This window comes from Apis mellifera, linkage group LG7 (genome assembly GCF_003254395.2).
Source record: "Apis mellifera strain DH4 linkage group LG7, Amel_HAv3.1, whole genome shotgun sequence".
Lineage (NCBI taxonomy): Eukaryota > Metazoa > Arthropoda > Insecta > Hymenoptera > Apidae > Apis > Apis mellifera.
This window is the reverse complement of record NC_037644.1, coordinates 6,924,386-6,930,385: the sequence shown is the minus strand read 5'-3', so window position 1 is coordinate 6,930,385 and position 6,000 is coordinate 6,924,386.

The following is a 6,000-nucleotide window of genomic DNA, read 5'->3' as shown; positions in this document are numbered from 1 at the left end:
ACGACGCTTGATTTCATATAAATCGACGGTTTCTGCACAGAAGTAACAGAAAATTATTGATTTTTCGGAGCGTCCGGCTCGGAACTTGACTTTCGAAAGCAGGATTTGCAGAAACATCTGATTTCGTGTGTAGAAACTTGAATTCCTCCCAAATCGAGGGTATTCTGCCAGAATTAAAGAAAATGAATTTTTCTAAATCGTCTTACGCATCGTTTAGAACCAACGTTCGCAGTTATCACACATTCGTAATATACGACGCTTGATTTCATATAAATCGACGTTTCGCAAGAAGTACAGAAATTATTGAATTTTTCGGAAGAAATCGTCGATCGTACTGATTTCGAAGGAGCAGGTCGAATTACCTCCCAATCGAGGTTCCGCGAGAATTAACAGAAAAATACATTTCGTAAGAATTCGTACTTCCGCGCGTTTTCGAACCACACGTTTGGCGTATTCACAATATTCGTATGTATACGACGCTTGATTCATATTAAATCGGACGGTTCTGCACAGAAAGTACAGAAAATTATTGAAAACAAAATTTTTTCGGAGAAATCGTCGCTCGAACTAGATATATCGAAAGAGCGCTTTGCAGACATCGATTTTCGTCGTGTAGAAACTTGGAATTCTCCCAAATCGAGGTTTTCTGCCGAATTAACAGAAATGAATTTTTCGTTAAGAAGTTCGCTTCTTAACCGCTCGTTTTCGAACCAACGTTTCGCAGGTCACATTTACGTATGTTATCGACGGCTTGATTTCATAAAATCGACGTTTCTGCACAGAAGTACAGCAATTATTGAATTTTTCTCGGAAAAAATCGTTCGCTCGGACTGATTTCGAAAGAGCGATTTGCAGAAACATCGATTTTCGTGTATAGAAACTGAATTCACCTCCCAAATCGAGGTTTCTGCCGGAGAATAACAGAAATGGAATTTTTCGTAAGAATCGTCTACCGCGCGTTTTCGAACCGAACGTTTGGCGATATCACAATTTCGATGTTACGACGCTTTGATCTCATAATAAAATCGACGTTTCTGCACAGAAGTAACACAACATTATTGAATTTTCGGAAGAAAATCGTCGATCGTACTGATTTCGACGAGCGATTTGCAGAAACATCGAGTTTTCGTGATGTAGAAACTTGAATTCCTCCCAAATCGAGGTTCTGCCGAGAATTAACGAAAATGAAATTTTTCGTAAGAAATTCTTTACGCGTTTTCGAACCAACGTTTGGCAGTACTCACAACTTTCCATGTATACGAACCGCTTGATTTCATATAATCGACGTTTTCTGCACAGAAGTAACAAGAAAAAAATTATGCATTTTTCGGAAGAAATCGTCGATGTACTGATTTCGCAAGAGCGAATTCAAAACATCGATTTTCGTATGTAGAAACGTTCTGAATTTTCCTCCCAAACGAGGTTATCTAGCGAGAAATTAACAGAAAATGAATTTTGCGTAAGAATTCGTCTTACCGCGACGTTTTCGAACCAACGTTGGCAGTATCACCATTTCGTATGTATCAACGACGCTTGATTTCAATATAATCGACGTTCGCACAGAAGTAACAGGAACAATTATTGAATTTCGAAAAACGTCGCTCGGACTGATTTCGAAAGAGCGATTTGCAGAAACATCGATTTTTCTGATATAGAACTTGAATTCCTCCCAATCGAGGTTTCTGCCGAGAATTAACAGAAAATGATTTTTCCGTAAGAATCGTCTACGCTCGTTTCGAACCAACGTTTGGCCAGTCATCACAATTTCGTATGTATACGACGCTTGATTTTATATAAATCACGTTTCTGCACAGAAGTAAAGAAAATTGATTTTAATTTTTCGGAAGAAATTCGGTCGCTCGAACTGACTTTCGAAGAGCGATTTGCAGCAACATCGATTTCGTATGTAGAACTTGAATTCCTCCCAATCGAGTTTCTGCCGAGAAATTAACAGGAAATGAATTTTTCGTAAGATTCGTCTTACCGCTCGTTTTCGCAAACAACGTTTTGCGAGTTTCCAATTCATGTATACGACGCTTGATTTTCAATATTAAATCGACGATATTCTGCACAGAAGTAATAGAAAATTATTGAATTTTCGAAAAAATCGTCGCTCGGACTATTTCGAAAGAGCGATTTCAGACAGAAACATCGATTTCGTGTAAGAACTTGAATTCCTCCCAATCGAGGTATTCTGCCGAGAATTAACAGAAAATGCATTTTGCGTAACGCATCGGTTTCTTACCGCTCGTTTTCGACCAACGCATTGGCAGTATTCACCTTTCGTATGTAGTACGACGCTTTGTATTTCTATAACACGCGTATTCTGCATAGAAGTAACAGAAAATTATTGAATTTTTCGAAAAATCGTCGCTCGGACTTTGATTTTCGAAAGACGATTTGCCAGAAACATTCGATTTTCGTGTATAGAAACTTGATTCCCCAAATCGAGGTTTCTGCGCAGAATTAAAAGAAAATGAATTTTTCGTAAGAATTCGTCTTACCGCTCGTTTTTCGAACCAACGTTTCGCAGTCTCCCCTATTTCGTATGTATTCGACGCTTGAATTTCATTTTAAATCGACGTTTCTGCACAGAAGTAATAGAAATTACTGAATTTTATTCGGAAGAAATCGTCGCCGAACTGATGTTCGAAAGAGCGATTTGCAGAACATCGAGTTTTCGTTAATGTAGAACTTGAATTCCTCCCAAATCGAGGATTTCTGCGAGAATTAACAGAAAATGAATTTTTCGTAAGAATTCGTCTTACCGCTCGTTTTCGAACCAACGTTTGGCAGTATCACATTTCGTATGTATACGACGCTTGATTTCATATAAATCGACGTTTCTGCACAGAAGTAACAGAAAATTATTGAATTTTTCGGAAGAAATCGTCGCTCGGACTGATTTCGAAAGAGCGATTTGCAGAAACATCGATTTTCGTGTGTAGAAACTTGAATTCCTCCCAAATCGAGGTTTCTGCCGAGAATTAACAGAAAATGAATTTTCGTAGAATTCGTCTTACCGCTCGTTTTCGAACCAACGTTTGGCAGTATCACAATTTCGTATGTATAGACGCTTGATTTCATATAAATCGACGTTTCTGCACAGAAGTAACAGAAAATTATTGAATTTTTCGGAAAAAATCGTCGCTCGGACTGATTTCGAAAGAGCGATTTGCAGAAACATCGATTTTCGTGGTATAGAAACTTGAATTCCTCCCAAATCGAGGTTTCTGCCGAGAATTAACAGAAAATGAATTTTTCGTAAGAATTCGTCTTACCGCTCGTTTTCGAACAACGTTGGCAGTATCACAATTTCGTATGTATTCGACGCTTGATTTCATATAAATCGACGTTTCTGCACAGAAGTAACAGAAATTATTGAATTTTTCGGAAGAAATCGTCGCTCGGACTGATTTCGAAAGAGCGATTTGCAGAAACATCGATTTTCGTGTGTAGAAACTTGAATTCCTCCCAAATCGAGGTTTCTGCCGAGAATTAACAGAAAATGAATTTTTCGTAAGAATTCGTCTTACCGCTCGTTTTCGAACCAACGTTTGGCAGTATCACATTTCGTATGTATACGACGCTTGATTTCATATAAATCGACGTTTCTGCACAGAAGTAACAGAAATTATTGAATTTTCGGAAGAAATCGTCGCTCGACTGATTTCGAAAGAGCGATTTGCAGAAACATCGATTTTCGTGTGTAGAAACTTGAATTCCTCCCAAATCGAGGTTTCTGCCGAGAATTAACAGAAAATGAATTTTTCGTAAGAATTCGTCTTACCGCTCGTTTTCGAACCAACGTTTGGCAGTATCACAATTTCGTATGTATAAGACGCTTGATTTCATATAAATCGACGTTTCTGCACAGAAGTAACAGAAAATTATTGAATTTTTCGGAAGAAATCGTCGCTCGGACTGATTTCGAAAGAGCGATTTGCAGAACATCGATTTTCGTGTGTAGAAACTTGAATTCCTCCCAATCGAGGTTTCTGCCGAGAATTAACAGAAAATGAATTTTTCGTAAGAATTCGTCTTACCGCTCGTTTTCGAACCAACGTTTGGCAGTATCACAATTTCGTATGTATACGACGCTTGATTTCATATAAATCGACGTTTCTGCACAGAAGTAACAGAAAATTATTGAATTTTTCGGAAAAATCGTCGCTCGGACTGATTTCGAAAGAGCGATTTGCAGAAACATCGATTTTCGTGTGTAGAAACTTGAATTCCTCCCAAATCGAGGTTTCTGCCGAGAATTAACAGAAAATGAATTTTTCGTAAGAATTCGTCTTACCGCTCGTTTTCGAACCAACGTTTGGCAGTATCACAATTTCGTATGTATACGACGCTTGATTTCATATAAATCGACGTTTCTGCACAGAAGTAACAGAAAATTATTGAATTTTCGGAAGAAATCGTCGCTCGGACTGATTTCGAAAGAGCGATTTGCAGAAACATCGATTTTCGTGTGTAGAAACTTGAATTCCTCCCAAATCGAGGTTTCTGCCGAGAATTAACAGAAAATGAATTTTTCGTAAGAATTCGTCTTACCGCTCGTTTTCGAACCAACGTTTGGCAGTATCACAATTTCGTATGTATACGACGCTTGATTTCATATAAATCGACGTTTCTGCACAGAAGTAACAGAAAATTATTGAATTTTTCGGAAGAAATCGTCGCTCGGACTGATTTCGAAAGAGCGATTTGCAGAAACATCGATTTTCGTGTGTAGAAACTTGAATTCCTCCCAAATCGAGGTTTCTGCCGAGAATTAACAGAAAATGAATTTTTCGTAAGAATTCGTCTTACCGCTCGTTTTCGAACCAACGTTTGGCAGTATCACAATTTCGTATGTATAAGACGCTTGATTTCATATAAATCGACGTTTCTGCACAGAAGTAACAGAAAATTATTGAATTTTTCGGAAGAAATCGTCGCTCGGACTGATTTCGAAAGAGCGATTTGCAGAAACATCGATTTTCGTGTGTAGAAACTTGAATTCCTCCCAAATCGAGGTTTCTGCCGAGAATTAACAGAAAATGAATTTTCGTAAGAATTCGTCTTACCGCTCGTTTTCGAACCAACGTTTGGCAGTATCACAATTTCGTATGTATACGACGCTTGATTTCATATAAATCGACGTTTCTGCACAGAAGTAACAGAAAATTATTGAATTTTTCGGAAGAAATCGTCGCTCGGACTGATTTCGAAAGAGCGATTTGCAGAAACATCGATTTTCGTGTGTAGAAACTTGAATTCCTCCCAAATCGAGGTTTCTGCCGAGAATTAACAGAAAATGAATTTTTCGTAAGAATTCGTCTTACCGCTCGTTTTCGAACCAACGTTTGGCAGTATCACAATTTCGTATGTATAAGACGCTTGATTTCATATAAATCGACGTTTCTGCACAGAAGTAACAGAAAATTATTGAATTTTTCGGAAGAAATCGTCGCTCGGACTGATTTCGAAAGAGCGATTTGCAGAAACATCGATTTTCGTGTGTAGAAACTTGAATTCCTCCCAAATCGAGGTTTCTGCCGAGAATTAACAGAAAATGAATTTTTCGTAAGAATTCGTCTTACCGCTCGTTTTCGAACCAACGTTTGGCAGTATCACAATTTCGTATGTATAGACGCTTGATTTCATATAAATCGACGTTTCTGCACAGAAGTAACAGAAAATTATTGAATTTTTCGGAAGAAATCGTCGCTCGGACTGATTTCGAAAGAGCGATTTGCAGAAACATCGATTTTCGTGTGTAGAAACTTGAATTCCTCCCAAATCGAGGTTTCTGCCGAGAATTAACAGAAAATGAATTTTCGTAAGAATTCGTCTTACCGCTCGTTTTCGAACCAACGTTTGGCAGTATCACAATTTCGTATGTATACGACGCTTGATTTCATATAAATCGACGTTTCTGCACAGAAGTAACAGAAAATTATTGAATTTTTCGGAAGAAATCGTCGCTCGGACTGATTTCGAAAGAGCGAT